Source organism: Bombina bombina, chromosome 9 (assembly GCF_027579735.1).
Source record: "Bombina bombina isolate aBomBom1 chromosome 9, aBomBom1.pri, whole genome shotgun sequence".
In the NCBI taxonomy this organism is placed as follows: domain Eukaryota; kingdom Metazoa; phylum Chordata; class Amphibia; order Anura; family Bombinatoridae; genus Bombina; species Bombina bombina.
In genome coordinates, this window is record NC_069507.1 from 234,818,480 (window position 1) to 234,829,584 (window position 11,105).

Genomic DNA, 11,105 nt, shown 5'->3' on the forward strand with positions numbered 1-11,105 from the left:
CACACACATATATATACAAACACATACATATATACATACATACATACACACACACATATATATACAAACACATACATATATACATACATACACACACACACATATATATACAAACACATACATATATACATACATACACACACACACATACATACATACACACACACACATATATATACAAACACATACATATATACATACATACACACACACACATACATACATACACACACAAACATACACAATCTGAAGTCACAAAGGAAGCCTGAATATAGTCAGTTGCTCCCAGAAACCATCCTATTCACCTGAAAACAATGTGCTAATATCTTATTTTACAAAGAAACACGTCAGATGCTTCACGTTTTATCTACTAACCTGGAATTTTATTTAAAAGTTTGTTGCCGTTTCATCCTTTTAGCTGAAAAAATGTACAAGCAGTCAATATTCTATAGTTAAGCTAGTGCTGCTCGCTCAGTAATTGGGACTAGACTACATTTGCAGTGCATTTGCCACTTAACTCATTTCTCTGTAAAAAGAGACACAAGGTTATATTTTTCTAGGGAGTCTGCAACCTTAGAGATGTTGAATGGGAATGTTGTTAAAGTGACAGTACACACCTTGACAACATTTATTGCAGTCTTCCAGGAGATTAACATATCAGCAGAATCTGGACGTTATTAGAACAAATTAACACCTTATTTGCTGCAATGGTTTTTCATACGTCTAAGACAAACCCATCACTTTCCTTAATGGCAGGAGAAGACAGGGCTTGCCACTGTCGTGTTAACAAAATCTCCATTGTTTGGAACATATTTAAATAGCAAACTACATGGAAACTGATTTATGCTGTTAGGTTGACTGACACAAAAAGCACTTTTTTTTTGTACCTTTCAAAACATTCACAAAATTTATCGGCAGATAAGAATCACCTGGCAGATTTGTTTAAAAGCCATATACAGGTCACAGAGTCTTTTGTCCCCCAGAAACAATTCTCTGTATTATTAGCAAAGGTTTTTCTAAAGATTTGTGATGAGAAAGTAAAATATCTTAAACTTGAAAAGAAGGTTAATCTGACAATAGATAAACATATTTATTATAGAAAAGTTTAAATATATAATGGGTTTTACAAATATTTTAAAGACAATTAATTTACAGTAAAAGAATAAAAACAACCTAAGAATTAAAAGACTTTTTTTTAATATGCATAGGGAAGAGTTATCGTTGTCTAGACGAGCAAGGTTTATAGGTATTGAACCTGTCCTTTCAGGATTTATTTGTTTAGCGTTGCATGAGCAGATATCTGTGCAACACAGACTCCCTGCTCTCTAATAACCAATCACACATGAGCAGGACTTGTCAATCACCCTGATCAGATCAGTCCATGATTTTAATCTGCTACATCAGAGGTTGTGGAGAGAGAGAGAGAGAGAGAGAGAGAGAGAGAGAGAGAGAGATTCATCAACATCAGTTTACGGCTCAAATAAGTGAGGGCGTAACCGTTAGGGGCATTTGCCCTTCTATAGCTCTAGCCCATAGTATGTATTGGCAACTAAGCACCACATCACAAATAAACAAACAAACTAAGGACCTGATAATCTAAAGGTCTTTGGGCTGGCGAGACGCTCGCCAGTACTTCTACTTCCCTGGTGAAATTTCTCGCTAAGGGGCATATACTGCATGGGGAGGAGATGCAGACATTACAAAACAACTGCACAATAACATTTGTATTTTAAAAATCTTACAAAACTAATAATTCAACCATTTAAACAAAAATATGCAGGAAAAATTGTATTGTTAAGGTGCATCAAAAATCGTAACAATATTGTTCACCAAAAATCACACTTTTTCAATATTTGTATGTAAATTACACAGAAATAAGTAGTTTTAAATATGCACAGAGTAAATTGTAATTTAAAAGTCCAAAAAAAACTTTTCATGATTTAAATAGGGAATGTAATTTTAAACAACTTTCCAATTTACTTTTATCACCAATGTTGCTTTGTTCTCTTGGTATTCTTTGTTGAAAGCTAAAGCTAGGAGGTTCATATGCTAATTTCTTAGACCTTGATTGATTGACCTCTAATCTAATCTGACCACTAGAGGGCATTAGTTCATGTGTTTCATATAGATAACATTGAGCTCATGCACGTTAAGTTACCCTGGAGTGAGCACTGATTGGCTAAAATGCAAGTCTGTCAAAAGAACTGAAATAAGGGGGCAGTTTGCAGAGGTTTAGATACAAGGTAATTAGAGGTAAAAAGTGTATTTATATAAAAGTGTTGGTTATGCAAAACTGGTAAATTGTTAATAAAACGATTATCTTTCTTTTCAAACAACAAAAATTCTGATGTTGACTGTCCCTTTAAGTACTCTGGATGTGCAAAAAAAACACAGAAATTTGTCTCTCTAATCCTTTTTGCTCTACAGATCTTACAGTTGCAGGGTAAGTTTCCAAATGTCGCAAGATATACTCCAGTCTCTCAAGTGGCAGTAAAAAAAGTCTCCATTATAAGAATGAATTAAGGTTTTTTTTTTGTTTGTTTTGGGTTTTATGTCCACTTTTTAGGTAGAAGACAGGTAAATAGACAGGACAATCATCCTGACAATTATCATCTGCCTGTTTTCATGCATTTATCTAATGGTTTTTCTACAGAAAACAATCATTAAAGCCTATGGGATGTCTGTAAATAAATCAATAGACAGGTTTTAAGTTTTTCTAAAGGATTTGTGATTAACCCCTTACTACTGGGAGCTAGCTGATAATTGGTGGCTGCATACAAATTCCTCTTGTCATTGTCTCACCATATTGTTCATCTAGCTCTCAGTATTATTCATACAAAATAGCAAAAGAACAATATCTCAAGCTGTAACGTAGCAGGCGCAGGTGTAATTTCCAGAAGCAAATATTTACAGAAAGAGTGGTTTATTCATGGAATAGACTTAGAGGTGGTCCGAAGAAATAAAATAAAGGGAATTAAAAAATGCCTATTATATAAAATCGTCCTGATAACATGAATTTATATTTTAGAGGAATATATGGTAAGATGTAAAGGACCTTCTGGTCCTCATTCAGTATAAAAAATATTTTCTATGTTTCTATATTTAAAACTAATCAATGGGTTTTCAAAGCTAACAATGCCAGTTCATGTCTTATATTGCTGGCACAGAAAAGTCTTGGCAGTCAAAGGCACACGAAGACAATGTGTTCAAATAAACAGAGGTCAAACACCTCCGGCTGAAGGGCTAGCAAGAGACAGCCATTATTGCTTCCCAAACAAGCAACAGTACAACCTTTGGCTTCTGTCCTATCCACAGGTGATGTCATTAAAAAAGAAAGGGGTGGAAGGAAAGTTAAAAGGGTCACTTGTGTTGACCTCACGATCTATTGTCCCCTTTGGCAGAAAACCAAACAAACAGGTTGAAAACAGCCAAGAGCAGAGGAGGAAAAGACATTCTGGTCTTATTTTAGTGAACAATAAAACTCATCTACCTGCAAATGTGAATAATTCGAGGACAGGTTGTAAGATTTCTCTTCAGGGTAAGTGGAAGAAAGAAATATAGGATACAATCTCAGGAATGTTGAAATACTTAAGTTTCCTGAAGGTTTTCCAAGACAAATGTTTTTAAGCTGAACATATTTTCTTTTATTTGCTACTAGATTTTAGGACTCAGCATCCAAAGCAGTATAACTGCATCCTATACATATATGCCAGTCTTACATTATACTGCTTGGGACTGGAAAGCAGACGGATCATTTGAAATAAATACAAAAATAGTATTTATTTAATATATTTCTCTCTGCTTTCCACATCTCAGATCCTAAAATATTTTAAATAGAATGTTATATCATATAATTAACCATTTCATTGCAAAGTATATATAAGCACTACCTGTACCTGTATATTTTGTTACAGACATTTTTATTTTTGCAGTTTAGGGACAGACCCTGTGAAAAACATCCTGAGAATGTTTATCTTATGTGTTCTATTGTGGTCACGGATAGGAACTATTACTTTAATAATAAGAATACCTTTGAGCGTTTCTCCAGTGTATATAAATGGAGATAATGACTGCTATATTTCTTTCAGATTTGGTCTAGGACAGAAATGTTCAACTTTTTCAAGGGATGACAAAGAAAATTAGATATCACCTGCAGGATCCTTAACAAACTTTGAACATTTGTTTTAATCCAAATTCAAATATAATCCTTCTGTGGTCACAAACCTCAAATGAGAGACTCTCTACTAAGTGCAACAGACTTACATATACACATAGACCACAAACATACAGTGGTTCCTTCTAGACAGTAAAGGAATACGTCAGATGCACAGAAGTGGAGCACTTGGTAAATTGGGGAGAGTTAGTGAATTGAAGGGGAAGTGGGGAGTACATTTTAGCTCCTGTGCCATAGGATGGGTAAAGTGGTCTACTTTATATCCTCACAAAGGATAGACTTGCTGCCTGTGACAGGCTGTGTACTACATATACAGTTTATTAGCTACAGCCCTAAAGACACAACACAATCTGTATAGACATGTTTGCAAACAGCACAGGTGGTTACTCTGCCCAAACACCCAGCGAGGCAAGGTAACTCAGCAAAATCAGAGAGATCTGCAGGAATTAGTAGATAGGTAAACAATATAGTGCTGTTAACAGCCTGTGTAATAGAGAGATCATCTTTATATCATGTTGGTTGTCCTCAAATGTAACTTTAGTGTTCATACCAGAACAAACTCCTCTCACCAGTTTTTTTTTTAGTTTTTTTTATTAAAAAGCCCCTGTGACTTCAGAAGGGATTTTCTGTAAATAAATGTTTATGAAGTTGTCCACAGGTAAATATCAAAACTGTTTAACAGCAAATCTATAATATCTATAAACTGCCGATCATTTCTCCACCAACTCTCTAATACAGGGGTTCTGGTGTGTCTCTCAGTATCAGAATAATATTCTGTATTGTGAAGCTTTATTAATATGATTAAAATAGTCAATGAGTTTGAATAAGTAGATACATTCAGCCGGTTATAAGGTGACATACAGGTTTATAGCCTGAAACATAACACATCTCTAATACCCAGACAATATAGTTACATTTTGTTAGCAATACACAACTAGGCAATATTACAAGATTATTAAAGACAAGACATAGCTCAGCACTTACTTTGCATTATAGTCCAGAAACAAGGAGACTTGTGTGTTGTCGAGAGGATGCCAGGCGGTGGGAGTGAGAAGCTTCAGAGTACCAGCTGGGAGCTAAGGGGCAGCACAGCTAATCTCTGGTCCTATAGAGCACAAGTTAGCTACTTTGACTCTGCTAAGGTAGCAGGGGTGGGGAAAGGTGGGAGGGGAGACTCCTGGAATAGATCAGTTTACATCACAGCCTGCAGGTGTCTATTCTCTAGGAGACCTGAAATATGACAAAGCAGATACAATAAGGAACCTAAAGCAAACACACAATGCAACATTTCAGGCAGGATAATGTCTTCTCACACATTAATCATGTTTTGTGTTACATTTGCAGAGTACCAAATAGTAGAAGAAACAATGATAGACATTAAATTATTCAGTTGTACATTGAATTGTGGTATATATCAGACAAATGACAGACCACAAGACACACGTATCCCTAAGCACTAGTGTTAATAATGTGTACCATAGTATTTGTGGCCCCAGGAAAAAAACAGAATTAAGAATGTGTGCTAAGGGGACTTTTGGTGGGTTTGCAAACAAGGTAGGTTTCAACTAAGAATACCAAGAGAACAAGGCAAATTGGATGATAAAAGTGAATTTGAAAGTTATTTAAAATTGCATGCCCTATCTGAATCATGAAAACTGTGCAGTCTTTTACTGAACATGTGCAAGAGTTCAGTGTGCACATATGAGTCTCTGATTGGCTGATGGCTGTCACATGGTACAAGAACTTGTAAACTGAAGTCAATTTTTTAATTTGTCAGAAAAAAAAAGTACTGCTTCTAACATATTGATCTGCAGCCATTTAAAGACATTTGTGCCATCCCTAATATCATGCAAAATAAGAGCACCGTGATACTAAAGGAACAAGTGTTGTTTTAGAACTACAAAAAAAAATGCAGTGGAAAATGAAAAATAAATGGTTAAAACATGCATCTTGGAATATGCAACATATACAAAGTGTTTACAATGTATTTAAAGGGACAGCTAAGTCGAAATGAAATATTCATGATTTAGATAGAGCATTTAATTTTAGTTCTCTTGGTTTCTTTAGTTGAAGAGTAAACCCTTACGGGTGAATAGCCGCGCTTTACAATAACCCGATAGATAGATAGATAGAACCTAGTTAGGCTGATAGGAGCTCAGGGATGTGCAGTCTATGGCAACAAAGTTTGCAACAATGTATAACATGGATATAAACAATATTGCAAATACTGCTGCCAGATGGCTACAGACACCTGCACGCTCCTGAGCTCACCTTTGATTACTCTTTAACAAATGATACCAAGAGAACTACGCAAAATAGATAATAGAAGTAAAATGGAAAATTGTTTAAAATGTCCTGCTCTGTCCAATCCATGTAAGTTTAATTTTGACTTTACTGTCCCTTTTATTGGGGCTTGGCCTCCCAGCTATGAGTAATATTGTATATAAGTGGAATTATCCGCTCTTTTTTACTGGGGTGTTAAACTAGGAAACATTTATTCCGGCTGTGCCAAATAATACTTGCTGAGAAGGGCCCTGGCTCCTCATTAACCAGCATGTTGCAACCCTTGCCCGCTAATATGTGTTTACATTGCAGGCTCATGAGCTTCAGTATAGAATCAGTTCATTTCAGGTTCTCAAGGGCCAGACAGACCTAGATGTGACATATTAGTGACCTGATAGCTAAACTAAAGAAAATCTGACCTGCTGGTGTCCCTCTGAGCACTAAATCTGCAGAATACTGACCCATGCTGACTCACACCGAAGACTATTAGAATAATCATTTCAAGCTTAATATTGCAGTGTCAGATAATAAATGACTAAGTTCATCAAACATTTCCCTATTGTTTCTGTATTTGTACCCTGCATTTGTTATTGGCTCAGGACAAAACAGCACCTAACCTAAGCATGCTTCCTTTAGCTGTTCTACATAATAGGTGATTATCAGAGTGTGGTAGCCCTGTCTACTCTCTCACAGCTCCCCGAGATACTATAAATTCCCAATTAGCCAAGGCCAGTGATGGCGAACCTTGGCACTCTAGAGGTTTCAGAACTACATTTCCTATGATGCTTCGGCACTCTGAAGTCATCAAGCATCATGGGAAATGTAGTTCTGAAACATCTGGAGTGCCAAGGTTCGCCATCACTGGCCTAGGACCACTTAGCCACACCCTGCTGGCTGCACCCAGTTTCTTCTTAGTTCTGCCCACACCCAATGTGTATCTAACCCAGTTCACCACAGCTGTAACCTCAGATCTCCCTCACTAAGCCACCAGCTTCCTTATCCTAGAAAATAAATAATGTTGAGAAGTACCCTTACTCTCTACTTTTATCCTGCGCAGGTATCCCTGGTATACACCTCAGTTTTGCTTGGAGATCATATCTGTCATGAATACCGATGTAAGGAAACAAGACAGGACCTTATGCTCTGATGTGACAATTAGGGTGCATGTAATATACCAACAGTAACAGATACTGAGGACCGGTATTATAATATTAGTATGAAATATCTGGCTAGTTTGTGCTTCCTCTAGCATACAATTTACCCTACCACTGGTAGATGGTTGTTTTACAGAAATAGTGTTTCTAAAGGTGATTCCAGTGATCAGACCGCTGAGGTTTTAAATATTCCAAATTCCACTACAAACAGCCAAAAAAAAAAAAATTCTTGCCCGAGGCCTTTCAGACACTGTTGAATTCCATAAACCCCTAACAAGTTTCCTATATTGGTATAGGTTTATTTAGTCTACCAGGGTTTATTCAGCTGAATCTCTAGTAGAATGCAACAAGTGTTCATCATGTAATAACTCTAGGAATATGAATGAACATATAAAAAATATATTTTAGATTGAAATCCTCTAATTTGTAATATTTCTGTTATCTTTTCAAGCAGGGAAGAAAATAGGTTAACAATAAAGTACTAACTGAATTCCTCCCTTCCAACACAACAGAATACAAACTTTTAATACATCGTAAGATGTAAGACAGTAAATGCCTTGAGATTTTTATATAACATTTTTAGTTATGTATAATGAAACCATTTTGCAATAAGATTTAATTATTGTATTCGCCCCTTCTCATGTAATTTCTAATTCTCACAACTTGGAATGCACCTGCTGACTTGTCAAGGCTAACTCTGCTACTTATCAGAAAACAACAACAACTTCATCCTTACCGTATGCGTTTTGGCTGTTTGGTTGAGAAGATCTATAGATAATCTGAGTGTAGTAGATGGGGATCATCCTATAAGAATCAAGGAGTTGTCCACAATTACTGACGGTGCATCAGTGCCGCTTGCACTCATGAGCAACATTATCATTACTGTATACTCTGCCGAATACGTGTTTGTTTGTTTGTTTTTTTGGTGACCTGTGACAGGAGCAAGGTTGCAGTCCTTTAAAAAAACAAAAGTAATTGTTGTTGGATTTCTTTACAGTTTCCGCAAGCATTACAGGGATATGAAACAGTGCTCCTTTAGTAAAACAGATATGCTAAATCAAAATAAAAATAAAAAGACAGATTGTGTTAAAACAGCAAACAACTTACTTTTTTTATTGCAAAATGAGCAAAAAGAACCTTCTCAGTGTACCCACTGCCTTTAGTGAGATCATTTGAATAATGGTAGCTCCCTTAAGTTCTACTATCACTTGATTTTGCATCAATATTCTTCTACTGAGCATAGGCAAGAGACAAACTTATAGCTAGTGCAGGTGTCTCCTAGCAACCACTTCAAAGGAAAAGCTACTCCTTTGCCTTCCTGTAGAACCACAGCCCCCTTGTGAGGCTGTGGCAGGAAAGAAAAGGTAAAATCCTTTTAAAATAATAAATAATACATATTACTTTGATTTCTATGAAGTATAACTTTTTATTACAACAATGAAACACACTGTTTTATGTCACTAAATAAATACATACTGTACATTCGGTACCATTTGACTATACCAAAGAGCCATTTCTTAGCTTCCTGTATTACATTTGGGACAATATAATAATCTTAACTAATTACTCTACCAATAGTTCTAATCTGTTGGTATCTTCTATTGGACAGAAGACAGCTCAATATTTTGTAAAGCGGTAGTATTTTTTGATGTATATTAATTAAATCTTTATCATAGGATATTACACATGGGTACCATTCATCGTAAACACAAGAATATATGCAGACCTGGTTCTATGTAGGTGATGTCAAATGTCAGCATTATACTCTCAGTATTAAGTTTACTTTTCTAAAATAAATTTGCTTCCAAAATATTTGCAGTGTGCCCAGTCACACTTCAGATCTCCCCATTACCAGTCAATCATTTACATGGCTACTAAATTAATACCCGCTTGAAGTTGTAAATAGATTTTCCAAGCACTGCTCACAAACCAAGATAAAAGTCTGCACTAATTACAGATGTCAGGTTATTGGTTTGCTTTTTAGTTTGTATTCTATTACCCTCTTGTTCCCTCTTCCATGACGAAGCACTTGCATACCTTGCTAAAGGTTAAACCTCTGTGCTTCAAAGGAAATGAACCTGTTTGAATAGATACAATGCTGTGTGGATACATTTAGATTTCATTTAGTCAGTAACATATTATAATGTTTATTCCAACAATGGAGCAAACTTAGTAGGGCATAAAGCAATCCTTCATGGTCTCACAATAGGTGCATTAAGTATCTATCTGTATTCTTCCTGTCTCCCACCTGCTGGTTTTTTTATCATTGTTTTTTAGAGCAGTGGTCCTCAACTGTTTACCTGCTTTAGGACTCCCTACAAAGTCATGTAAAGTTATGTCTATATGCTGCTGGAACATAAAAACCCACCACTGATTCAGAGCATACAATATTAAACATTTTACTCCTATTGGTATCCTTTGTTTAAGGAGCAGCAATGCAATGCTAGCTCAAAGTAATACCTCGCTGCTCCTGAATCTACCTAGGTATGTTTTTCAACAAAGGATACGAAGAGAATAAAGCAAATTAAATAGAAGTACAACGGAAAGTTGTTTAAAATTGTGTTTTATCATGAATCACGAAAGTAAACATTTGGGTTTCATGTATGTATATATGTAAAGTATGCAATATTACTCACTGTGTATTATTACAAATATATCATGGTTCAAAGTTTGTATTTAATGGAGAACGAATATGGGATTTATTTATCTTCAGCCCTAATAATGGGCTGCACCATGAACTGAGGGCTGTGTCCTGCTTGGGAATCACTGCTTTAATCACTTACAGTCCGGTAGAACAAGCGTTGAACATTGTTCCAGTGGAGCCATTTTAAAGTTGGCTTGTTGGTTATGCAAGGAGCAGCAACAAAAAGTCAAGTAGCCACATGGGGTGGAGTAAGTAGAATTAGATGGGAGAGAATACAAGGACAGGAGCCCCAGAGTGCAGCTTCTCACCCCACCAGAAAGCTCCGCATTTCTCTTTAATAAAGATCATAGCATTAATATTATGCAGATGCACAGAACTGGCCCATTAAAATATCCCAACATTGTCCCCTTTGTTTTGTGTCTTGGGGACTCAGGAGAAGTTTGGAATTTTAAGGGTGGAATAGGGGTAATCAGAAGGGGTGATCAGGGTGTTTATATACAAAACAGTAAAAGAATATAGTATATCCAATCCAGATACTAATATGCCCAAATACTTATATCTAATCCAGATACTAATATGCCCAAACACTTATATCTAATCCAGATACTAATATGCCCAAACACTTATATCTAATCCAGATACTAATATGCCCAAACACTTATATCTAATCCAGATACTAATATGCCCAAATACTTATATCCAATCCAGATACTAATATGCCCAAATACTTATATCTAATCCAGATACTATTATGCCCAAATACTTATATCTAATCCAGATACTAATATGCCCTAACACTTATATCTAATCCAGATACTATTATGCCCAAATACTTATATCTAATCCAGAT

At 35.9% G+C, this 11,105-nt stretch overlaps 1 protein-coding gene across 1 annotated transcript in view; it reads right to left on the reverse strand.

Annotated features, from left to right (window-relative positions):
- The window catches only part of VWA2 (von Willebrand factor A domain containing 2), a 113,608-nt gene extending 108,332 nt beyond the window's left edge, over positions 1 to 5,276 (reverse strand). The window contains exon 1 of the mRNA XM_053692694.1: positions 5,159 to 5,276. The gene's annotated coding sequence lies outside the window, so the exon portion shown is untranslated. The remainder of the gene's footprint in view (positions 1 to 5,158) is intronic.
- Between the last annotated feature and the right edge of the window lie 5,829 nt (positions 5,277 to 11,105).